At 46.6% G+C, this 12,405-nt stretch overlaps 1 protein-coding gene and 1 non-coding gene across 2 annotated transcripts in view; one reads left to right on the forward strand and one right to left on the reverse strand.

The window, feature by feature from the left end:
• Crim1 (cysteine rich transmembrane BMP regulator 1) overlaps positions 1–12,405 on the reverse strand; it is a 208,539-nt gene that overhangs the window by 178,848 nt on the left and 17,286 nt on the right. The gene's annotated exons all lie outside the window — the stretch shown is intronic.
• On the forward strand, positions 3,422–3,550 carry LOC123455893. Its single transcript, XR_006634196.1, has one exon. It is a non-coding gene; the product is annotated as a small nucleolar RNA SNORA30/SNORA37 family (small nucleolar RNA).

The following is a 12,405-nucleotide window of genomic DNA, read 5'->3' on the forward strand; positions in this document are numbered from 1 at the left end:
AGGGCAGGTGGGAAAATGCCCACCTTACACGGGGAGCCTGGCTTGCTTAGCTGTGGCACTCCCAGCTAGATTCCGCTGGGTAGGTTTTTGGTGTACACTTGAGGAAGAGGTGCCACCCAGCTAGCTTGTACATGCAACAAGGGAGTGCGGCAACCAAGGCCTGTCTAGGTAGCAATGTTTCGGGGTCACTGGCCTGAGCACTTTACACAAGATCCTACAGAAGAGGGCAAATGAGATCAGCACCCTTGCTTCCGATAGATCTGGCATCACTTATGAGCATCCGTCACACTCAGGTCGACCCTGATTAGGGGAGAGTTAATTTCCAAAGCAAAGAGACCCCAGCGGCAAAGGAAACACAAGCCGGCTCAACTTTGGGGCAGATGGGTTGGCTCTCCTCTGAAACAGGTGTTTCAGAAACAGACTCTGCCTTCCATCTACCGCTTTCCCCAGGGTGCAGGATCCTGTTTTCAGGAGCTCTAACAAGAAGCTGGCTTGCCACCCTAGCAAATCGCACTGCTGTTTAGAAGCCGTGTGATCTGCCTGCCTGTGGCTCTTGTCGAATCTGCATGAAGCCTCGTCAGTTGGAAGGCAGTTATCTATACAGATGGGAAGTACCATGAATCCCGAGGCTGGTCCTGAACACCCCTTTGAGGGAGTTAAACTGATCCCAGTGTTGTCCGCCAGGGACAGAAAACAGAAAGGGGTAATCACAGTCTCGCATTTCAGAGTGTATCCATCCACTTCACTAACTCCATACTCGCCCAAAGACGTCTCCTCTAAAGTGAAAACGGTGCAGTTTTGAGGAGGGTCTTTCCTGTCTTCTGATATAGTTGGTTTCTAAAGTGAGAAATGTGCCTAGTTCCTAGTCACTGGGTATTTCTTCATCCATCATCCCTTTCCGCCTCTGTATTGTCTCTGCCTCCCTCTCCCCTCACATCCCTTCAACCTCACCTGACTTCTCCAGCAGCTCACCTGCGTGAGCCCAGCTCTGCGGAGGTAACCCACTTCCAACCTGGCCTGAAGAAACCTACTTACTGTCAGTATCTACCAGTCCAGCACCCACCGTGTGGAAGCCCCTAGGACAAGCTGGGCTGGGGGGTGGGGCTGGAAACACAGTGTCCAGCATTTCCTTTCCCTACATTCCACCTCAAGGCCATGGGCCATGCCTTCCCCCTCCCAAGTCCTTCCTGTTTCCCAGGCCAGGTCCATCCAGGACACTCAACTGCCAAGGGTCAGAGTGCCACATTCCAGTGGCTTCACACCACCACAGGGCAGGAATTCAGATTCTTGCCTGGGGAGTGGGGCGGAGCCTGGAGGCAAGTTCACCAGGGGCCAATTCTGCCCACTGTGCTCCATGTTCTGGGGACAGGGAGGGCAACAGTAGCCCCGCGAATCTCCACCCAGAGTGGGAGAAGCTCCTTAACCTCTGTGGGTGAGGTTAAAAAAAAAAAAAGGCTGGAGAAATGGCTTAGCGGTTAAGCGCTTGCCTGTGAAGCCTAAGGACCCCGGTTCAAGGCTTGATTCCCCAGGACCCGCGTTAACCAGATACACAAAGGGGCGCAAGCGTATAGAGTTCGTTTGCAGAGGCTGTAGGCCCTGACGCACCCATTCTCTCTATCTGCCTCTTTCTCTCTCTGTCTGTCACTCTCAAATAAATAGGACTGAAGGGATGGCTTAGTGATTAAGGCATTTGCCTACAAAGCCAAAGGACCCAAGTTCGATTCCCCAGGACCCACATACGCCAGATACACAAGGTGGCGCATGCATTTGGAGTTCGTTTGCAGTGGTTGGAGACCCTGACACGCCCATTCTCTCCCTCTTTCTCTGTTAAATAAATAAAATATTAAAAAATAAATAAGACTAAAACAAAAAAATTAAGAACAAAAAGTAACAGCATCTGAGAAAATGTTCCAAGGTCTCAGTTCCCTCCTCTGTAAAGTGAGGGTGCTGACCTAGAGAGGCTTTTCTGAGGTACCATCCAACCCCATGATTCTGACTTGGAAAAGGATCAGTTCCCTGGCCTCCATTATTTTGAAAGACTGATGTAGTTTCGACTAGCAGATTCCACTTCCACTCAGAAACAACGTCCAAACTTCTTCACAAGTTCCTCGCAAAACTGCTTATTCTTACAATCATGAATTTCTCTGCCTCTCAGACCCAGCCTCGCCAAAAGGCTATCGATCTGGCCCTCTGAGGTCCAGGCTTAAATGCCCAGGCGCCAGCCACAAGGACCTTGTACTTCTGCAGGCTCCGAGACCTGTGAAATTTGTTTCCAGAACGCACAGACTATCATGGTCTCCCTCTTGGACAGAGGGTCACAGCAGGACGAGAACTGACACCCCTGACCCCCAGCTGCACCCCGGGGAGCAGATGAAACACCACCCCAGGGTGCCCAGGGCTGAATCCCTCATGGTTGTTCCTCCCACGTCACTGGGAAAGGGGAAAGCTACAGAGCAGTGAAGAGTCTGAGACCAAAAGAATAACGAGAGCGGGATGTGCAGACTGCAGTCTGGGCTCACATCGACTCCCTCCCCAGACAGTCAGGACCTCTGGTGGAGGAGGGGGGAGGTGAGCAGAACGTCGTGGCTGGACTCATTCAAATGGACTCTGACGGAGATGGAGTAAGTGAAGAGGAGCCAGCCACATGGCACTGCCACACATGTGTGAATCAAAGCCACCAAAACCGCTGCTGCCAGGTGTGGTGGCGCACGCCTTTAATCCCAGCACTTGGGAGGTAAAGGTGAGAGGATCGCTGTGAATTCAAGGCCAGCCAATGGACTGCACAGTGAATTCCAGGTCAGCACCTGGGCCAGAGCAAGAGCCTACCTCAGAAAAAAACACAAAAAGAAAAAAAAGAAAAGAAACTGCTGAATTCTGCCTCAAGGTAGAATGCTAAAAGTCCCCAAGTGGTCAAATTCTTCCAACCACATTGCAGCTAAATGTCTTCTTTCCTCTTTTCAAAGCCAATCGTTGTTTTAAATGAATCCTTATGGGGAAAGCTTAAAAGCAAAGATTAAGTGTGTTAAGAATTAATATGACCCAGTAAAAAGATATCCTTTTCATTTTTTTTAGAAATATCTTATTTATTTATTTAAGAGACAGACAGAAAGAGGTGGGGAAGAGGGAGAAAGAATGGGCATGCCAGAGACTCCCACTACTGCAAATGAACTTCCACATGCATACGCCACTCTGTGGAAATGGCTTTACGTGGATACTGGGAAATTGAACCTGGGTCATCAGGCTTTCCAAGGAAGTGCCCTTAACCACTGAGCCATCTCTCCAGCCTAAGACATCCTGATAAGAGCCATAATACCATAAGCAACTGCTTTTGTTCAAAAAAAAAAAAAACTTTCAACCAATTATCACTTTCTTTCCTATCAAGCAAGGATTCCACACAGAATCACCTATTAATTAAGACTCAAAAGCACTTTCACAGGTCCTCCCTTAGGCAGTGGGGGCAGGATTTGGTAGCTGGTGCTGAGAGAAGTCCCTTGAGTACATCCTTACCCTGATACTGTACCAGTGGCAGCTGTCATTCAGGGGAAGAAAAAAACCCAGATCCCAAAACTAATACTGAGGTTGAGAAACTTAGAATGGCACCCATGATTAAAAAGGGAATTGTAAGATTGACATACTAGGTGACTAGGGTGCACTTAATGGTATTCTATTTCTTAGCCACATTGTGACTATTGAATTAGTATAATTTAGATCTTGGAAAAACAGTTAAAATGGCATTGAAAGGTTTTAAGTTTTATTAACTTGTGTGTTGTCTTCAGAAATAAATATATATAAAAAAAAAGACCCAAACCCCTGTATAAGAATACGCTTTCTCTACAGAAGTTGTCAGGAATCGACTAGAACTCCCATATTTTTACGTCATAAGAAAATGGCTCAGTGTTCTGTTCAGAAAAAAATCTGCACATTACCACCAGGAGCTGTTCCCCCAGGACTGTCGGAAGACTGTACTTTTGTCAGCACTGAAATAAAGGTGCCTGAGTTTTGCACACAAGCAGAGCGGAACTATAGCAGAAGCAATTAGATGGCCAATAAAGCAAGCCAGTGACAGGCCTTCCTTTTACAAAGATCCCACTTTAAATGGACAGCTCCGGTGTGGGTGAGACTCCTGAGCAACAGAGAAAGCAACTGCACACGCTCCCGTCCCTTTCATTACGAGTCTTTCAAACCTCCTGTGAGGCAAAACAATCCTGCCACACACAAGGATCACACTGCAGCCATTTGCATCAAAATGTATTTATTATTTCAAAGAGTTGAGTACCAGAGGAGAATTTAAAGGCTCAAAAAAAAAAAAAAAATTCTGGAATACAGTGAGATCTAAAAAGAAAAGAGCTGGGCATGGTGACACACGCCTTCAATCCCAGCACTTGGGAAGCAGAGGTAGGAGGATCCCTGAGAGTTCGAGGCCACCCTGCGACTACCTAGTGAATTCTAGGTCAGCCTGAGCTAGAGTGAGACCCTAACTGGCAAAAAAACAAAAAGTTATTAAAACTTAAAACAACAGAGTGGCTATTTTTGTTTGGATGAATACACGTGTACTTATTTTGTTTAAAACTGCATATTTCTCCACAAAGAAAAAGGAATTGTTGCAATCCTGTTACATAAGTCTTTTTTTTTTTTCTTTTTAATCTACGTAGTTTTAAAATGTTTTCGGCTTAAAGCACTTACAAAACACTGACACAGGACTTTGGGTTCACATTCTTCTCATCTTTATAAATATGATGACTTTTTTCTAAGTCATCTTTCACAAACCATCACATCCTGGATCAAAAATCCTTGTGCTCAAGATCACAGCTTCTTCTAAGAGAACACAGGATGTGTGCCTTTAGCCCTCACTACATGAAATGCTGTCAGCAAAAACTTTTAAGTTAGATTTTCGTACTTTAAAAAAAAAAAAAAAAAACTCACCTTCCTTTTGTGAGAGCTGTAATCTTCATCAGGAGCTTGGTCTAGACCTGTCGGATACCTGGTGGCACCCCACCACCCTCACCACCTCCTCTGGACCACTGGAGACAGTTTGGAGCTCTGACATGGCAGGAGTGCCGAGAGCCACCTTCAGATCTGATACCCCCAACGGTGACGTCTGGAGGTGCTTCCCTCAGAGAACAAAATATCAACAGAACTTCCTCCCGAGCACCTTCTGCCATTGATGTGAATTAAAATAGCCCATCAACTATTCATTAAGGTACAAAAAAAAATCACTGAACAACTACTACTTACATGACGCCATACCAAGCACTGGGGGAGGTCACAAAGAAGCTGGGGGGGGGGGGTCATTCAATCACAGAGCCTCAACCCAGCAGACCCCCCACCACCCGAAAAGCTAACATGACTTCAGATAACAAAAGGCCTATAATGAAAGCGCGAGGCTTTCTTAATATCCCCACTGCCTACTTTGGAAGTTTGCAATGTCCCAATACTACTGTTTAGTAGAAGTGAGTCGCTTGATTAAGCTCTTTCAACTTTTCCAAATGACCTCGGGAGCCGGTAGAGAGCAACACAGCTTCTAACAGACTCTATTCGTTCGATCTGCTGAGCACATCCTAGGCACTAACTGCGGGCCTACGGTGCCTCAGTGCAGACAAATGACGCTTTTATTTTACAGTGAGAGAGGAGAGGAATCACACTGTACCTTCTGAATATTGCCTAACAAGACATTCAGCAAGCTCTAGCATGCAAAAGCCATGCTGTTCTATGCTGAGCCACGGCCATACACTGACAACTAACATCCACTGTGTGTTCACCACGTACAAGGTTCTAGTCTACATGCTCTGCACGAATTGATTAACTTAACCAATTCCCATTATCACCCAAGTGAGAAGACACCATGAATGAATATTCCCACTTCCAGGTGGGACGCATGAACAGGGGCGTGTCAAGTCCCACCGGCTGGGCTGCGAAGTGACTTTCTGACCCATCCTTCTACCTCCACACTGTTTTGCCTCTCATTAATAAAACATGGTTCCTCCCTAAGGAAATGTGTCATCTAGCCTGTTCCCCCAGGAAGTCACTGGCTCTAGCTAGGTTTTCTTGAAACTGAAACCCTAACACTCCCGGTGCTAATTGTACAGGTGGGAAACGTGTCCCAAGAGAAAACTGATTCACTGGAGACTAAAAGGACAGCATTGGGTGTCACACCAGTGCCATCATGGAAGGCAGAGAGAACTGACTGGTTCTTAAGTTCTTAACCAGAACAAACCCACCCGCCCCCGAGCATGACTAAGGGAAGGACAGTTGCAGGATGTGGGCCTCCTTGAACCCCAGGCGTGGAGGCAAGGGACAGGAATTAACACCCTGCGCAGGGCCACTCAGTGACTAATCCTGAGAGGGAAAGAAACCGCTTAGCTCTGCACCGGACAGGAGGCAAAAGGACACAGGGCCCCACAGAGCTGTGTGCGGCTCTATCTTGCAGTACTGTGTAACTGTCTTTCCCCAAGAAACTTGGTCTTCATTATTTAAAAGAAAACCCAGCTCTCACAAGCAGGCAGGGAAGCTGAGTCACGGAATATAAAAAGGGACACGGCTGGCGGCCGGGGCTAGCGCTCTGCAGGAGAGCAGTGTCCACCATAGGAGATTGGGACACTGAGGTGTCCCCTTGTACGCACCACTTCCAATAGAAGCGAGAAACAGCTATAAACAAAATCCATCCAGAATCTAGTCTTATCCAGAACCTCAAACTATATTTACGCCCTCTCTAACAGTCATACATCCCAACGGCCAGAAATAAACCCAGGGATCTCAAAACCCAGCTCCTGCCGGCCCCTCACCTAAGCTGGCTAAGCTGCAGGGCTCTGTGAGAAAATACACTCAGCTGCAGCTAAACCTGTCCTTCAGCGCACACTGCTACCAAATCGTGCTACCGACCTGCCATACAAGGATGAGGCCTATCGACCTCTACAAACTGACTCAAACATTTATAAGCATATTATTAAGACGATTCTGCCTGGCGTGGTGGCGCACGCCTTTAATCCCAGCACTCAGGAGGCAGAGGTAGGAGGACTGCCGTGAGTTCGAGGCCACCCTGAGACTCCATAGTGAATTCCAGGTCAGCCTGGGCTAGAGTGAGACCCTACCTGAAAAAATCAAAACAATAGAAGAAGATTCTGAACTTATGTTTTGGTTAATAACAAAAAGTTAACCGATTAAAGATCCCACTACAGTACTGGAGACAATCTCTCAAGTCTCATCTTTACATGTTTTCACCTAAATTGATTTCAATGGCACTACAAGCCCCACCTTAGACTAAAACTTAGGAAAATCTCAGGTTCCCTCTGCTTTTTCAAACTCTGAAATTGTCACTAACTTTCTCCCTTTATTCACCTTGGAGACACAATTTCAGCGTGTACATTTTGGCAGGGGGAGGGTGAATGGCAAACATTTGTTGTTGTAGAAGGTATTAAACTTTACACTTCAAATTGTGAATGTTGTATACTAACTTTAATATTAACTCATAATGTAATTAAAATCCCATAAATTCCCAAGATTGAAATGTGGGGTTGCTTGAATAAGAAATGTCCCCTGTAGCCTCACATGTCTGGAATTAAGCTTCATACTCAATCCCCAGCTGATGGAAATTTGGGAGGTGAGAGTCTTGCTGGAGGAGGTGTGTCGTTTGGGGTGTTAAGGGCCCCTTGACCCCTTGCCAGAGCCAGCTCTCTCTTTCTGCCAGCTGCTGTGGCAAGATGGGATAACCAGCCTCCGCTCTGCCTTGCTGTGATGAAACTTCCTCACAGGCCTGTAAGCCGACATAAACCCTTTTCCTCCGTAAGTTGCTGTTGGCTGGGTGTTTCTCCTGGCAACAGAAGATAACTGTAACAAACCTGAAAGTGGATGCTATTTTACCTCTGGATTAGTTTTTTTAGTACTAAGTATGTTGTTTAAAAAAGCATCTGCTCAATTCTAACTGCGCCTATGCTTACCCTGGTGGCATGCTATGGCTTAAAGAGCCTCATTAGGTATTTTCCAAATAACAAGCAGCCTGGGAAGGCTCGTGTCTTATGAACTGATTGTGTTAACTGACATTTATCAGCCACAAGTTACGTTCTCAGATTTGTAACACGGAACTTCATGCTGTTTGTGCAAATGGTTTTGAGTAAGATTTTTTTTTTTAAATTTTTATCTTTTTGAGAACTGGTATTTTTATATAGTGCAGAAATGAATCAGAAATACAACAACAAATGTCATGTATTTATTGAATATAAAACTAGTGTCTGAGCTACAAAAACTACGGTAAAGTCAGTGATAAAAGATAGTGTGCCTGACAGGATCTCAACAAACTTAATCCTGACAATGAGCTGAATTTGTCCACACTATATCCCTGCTGGTCAATTTCTAGGCCTCAGGGTTTTAATGTATAAAATGATAGAAATAAACTGTTTTGAATCCTCAAACTCCTTGGTAACAAGAACACAGAGTGAATTGCAAAGCATAAAGTTTGTTACATTCATCATGAAGTGAGCATCTTGTAAAGTGAATATCTTATATTCATTTTTCATACTAAACAAACATGTCTAATCTTAAATATGCTATTAGAAAAAAAACAAGCAAGGGCTGGAGAGATGGCTTGGCAGTAAGGCGTTTGTCTGCAACTCTCCAGGACCCAGGTAAGCCAGATGCACAAGGGGACGCATGCATCTGCAGTTCATTTGCAGTGGCTGGAGGCCCTGGTGCGCCCATTCATATTCTCTCTCTCTTTCCCTCCTTCTCTGTCTGAAACAAATGATGCATTTTTTAAAAAGAAAAAAACAACGGAATTAAAATGCCTCTAACCAATAGGCTATTTGCACAAAGCGTGCAAATCACTAGCTAACTTCACAGTTAGCTTGTCAGTGTTTATACCACCTATGCAGTCCTGGTGGCAGGAAAGTACATAACAAAACAAGAGTGACAGTCCTGCCCTAGGCCAAGATACACAGGAGCATGTCCTAGCTGGAATGACAACCCCAGTGATCTGCTTGCAGAGCCTAGACATTGAGAAAAAAACCAAACTCTATTAAGACTGCACACAACGTTCTATGAAGTTCACCTGGAATGACTATTTTTTCCCTTCATATCTCTTTTATGTATCTCAAAAAGGAAAGGAGGGTGAAGAAATGGAACCCTGAAGCTGACACACACATCTCAATGATTCAGCTTAAAGTACAGTTAGGGAGATCATGCAGCAGCCCGGGAAAACACATCCGATGTTGACCTGAAGAAATCAGGGTATGAGACGCGCTTTTGAAGATTAAACGGGAATACGGATTTTTGTAGTTTTGTGTTGAGAACAAGAGTGGTTTGGGATAACTTCTTCTCTTAGTTTCCAAATTGTCAAGTGCTATTACCTTGATAATAGTTTTCATTTAAAAGATGGCAGCAAGGGATGGAGATATGGCTTAGCAGTTAAGGCACTTGCCTAAGGTCCCTCGTTCAACTCACCAGATCCCACGTAAGCCTGACACACAAGGTGACCCACGCGCAAGGTCGCACATGGACACAAGGTGGCACATGCATTCCAAGTTTTATTACAGTGGCTGGAGGCTCTGGCACACCTAATTCTCTCTTTCTTTCTGCCTCTCTCATACCAATTCTCTCTCTTTCAAAAAAGGCGAGTCTTTTGGGCTTGCCTCAAAAAAAAACAAAAACCAGATAGAAGATGGCAGTACACCTGATGTCAAACATAGCTAGTGATGGCAAACAAATAATCAAAAATTTAAGTCAAAGGGAATTCAGATAACACCTTTCTAAGGAGCCTTTCAAAGGGCTTGTGCCTCTCTATCTTTTTTTTTTAATTATTTTAATTATTTATTTGAGAGAGAGAGAGAGATACAGAAATAGGTAGGTAGACAGAGAGAATGGGCGCGCCAGGGCTTCCAGCCACTGCAAACGAACTCCAGATGCTTGCACCCCCTTGTGCATCTGGCTAACGTGGGTCCTGGGGAGTCGAGCCTCGAACTGGGGTCCTTAGGCTTCACAGGCAAGTGCTTAACCGCTAAGCCATCTCTCCAGCCCTTGTGCCTCTCTATCTAAGGAAAAGCTCTTTATCTGCAACTATACGCTCCAAGACTCCTTGAGCGTGGGATGCATCTCAACGCACTCATTAATGATGGTCAGACGCAGGCAGATCTTCTGCAAGTGCCCGGTACGCACGCGTGGGTCTATGCGAGCTTGCCCATGTGTAGGCACGCGGGCGTGTGTGAAGGCCAGAGGGTGACACGGGGTGTCTGCCTGAACTCCTTCCCACCTTCCTCCCTGAGACAGGATCTCTTCCTGAACTGAACCCACAGCTCTCCGATTTGGCTAGATTAGCTAGATTTAGGGATCTCCTTGTGTCCGGCTCCCCAGTTCTGGGATGACAGGTGTGTGCTATCACACCCGGCGTCCTGTGTGGGAGCTCGGATCTGAACTCGGGCCGTCATGCTGGTGTGGCAAGCTCTTTGCTCAGTGAGTTTCCTGTCCACATCTCAGATGGTTTTCCTTCTTCTGCTCTGGGGCTTAGCAGAAACTTACAAAACTGCTACGCACAGTCTGGACAGGAAGCCGGTGCCAGGATAAGCACAGGGCACAGCGGGCGGTCTCTTCTGCAAGCGTACATTTGCTCTAATTAGAATATGCCCACATCACATAGTCGGTAACACAGGTACAGCTGTCCACTAATCATGACACCTTTCTCCCCCGGTAAGGGAAGACTGACAGAGAAAGTCTGTTCCCACACACGCAGACTCGGGGACGCCGTCCCTCCACCATCCTGTTTCTTCTGCAAGGCTCCATCCCTGTGTCACAAGTGACTTCACGTCTCCCTCCTCAGAAAGGCCTGTCTGTTTGCTTTCTCCATCCCACACAGGACTTCTGTTTTTCCCTCCTCAAGAGTCCAACTGAAGGCACGGTAGGCAGACCGTCAAAGGCCAGTTCGCGCAAGGACATCCCACCAACGGCTTCAAGAGGTTCCCTTCAGGACTCAGGGCGGCCCAGCTATCCAGTGCTAAGAATGGTACTTGCTGGGCGGACTTCCCACCCACTTCTCTCCAGCTCTCTTCTTCCAGGAAGTCCACTGCTCAGTTACAAGCACTGTTTACCTTGGCTTGCAGACTGGCGGACACTCCCTCCTTCACCTCTGTTCCCAGCTCTCTGCCTCCATTCATTTCTTTGGCTGAAGTCTGAGGGTTAAGTGTGCTCAGACCATGCAAGAACAGCCTGGGGGTCCATCCCCCTAGCCCCCAAGTCAGCCACGGAACCATGGGTTTGAGAAACACACCCCTCCCTGTTCAGGCAGAATTTCCCCCATCGGGTCAAACGTTCCTTCTGCTGAAAAAGTCTTAGAAAAGGCAACACTCAGGATAGACCTGACCAAGGCCCAGGACACGATTTTTAAACTTGCAGTGATAATGAAGCCACAGACACACACGCACAAAAACAAAAGTTTTAAAAAAATCACTTCTACACAGAAGAAACTGACCAGTGGAACAACAAAAAAAATGACTTTGCTTAGAAATCTTCACATTTCATTGTCAACTACACATTCCCTACATTACCTACAGGTTTATGGCTGTAAGCCTTCTGGTCCAACAAAGCTGCCCTTCCCTTCTCCAAATATGTTTTATTTATGTATATTAGAGCAACAGAGAGAGAAAGAAACAGAGAGAGAGGGACAGAGAGAGAGAGAGAATGGGCACACCAGGGCTTCCAGCCACTGCAAACGAACTCCAGACGCGTGCGACCCCTTGTGCATCTGGCTATCGTGGGTCCTGGGGAAATCGAGCCTCGAACTGGGGTCCTTAGGCTTCACAGGCAAGCGCTTAGCCGCTAAGCCATCTCTCCAGCCCCCTTCTGCAAATCTTTACAACAACTAGAGATGGTCAGCAGAAGGACCTAAAGTGGGTACCTGGGAAAGCCACAGACCGTGACACTCACATTCGTTTCCATCAAGGGTGAGATGTACATCTTAAATGCGGGGAGGGCGAGGAAAACGGCACTGCAGAGAAGTCAGAATTCCAGCCATGGGGTGGGAGGGGAAAGCTGGGCTCTGGGGCACATTCACCACAGGATGAAGGGCTGCCCAGGGGGTTGGGCGGGGTACGTTCAGCTCAGTGGTGGTCCTGTGCTTGGTCCCTTTGCACCAGGCAAAGAACAAAGCAAAACAAACAAACGAAACTTGCACAGGTACTGCAGCTTGTACCAGGGTAAGTGGGGCCCTGGGTGTGTGTCCGTCTTAATCCTGTTTGTATCTTTCTTCCTTAGCAACTGAAAAGCTTCATGTTGATGTGTGACCCAAAGGTCCAATTTACCCCGATACCTTGAAGTGCTTTTGGTCATGGTCTGTCTTAATTTGTCAATCACCTTAAAGACTTTCAGAAAAACAAACAAACAAAAAGTTCAGGACTGACGGCGACGGGAAAACAAACGCCTCACTAC

The sequence above is a fragment of the Jaculus jaculus genome, chromosome 18 (assembly GCF_020740685.1).
Source record: "Jaculus jaculus isolate mJacJac1 chromosome 18, mJacJac1.mat.Y.cur, whole genome shotgun sequence".
NCBI classification, from domain to species: Eukaryota; Metazoa; Chordata; class Mammalia; order Rodentia; family Dipodidae; genus Jaculus; species Jaculus jaculus.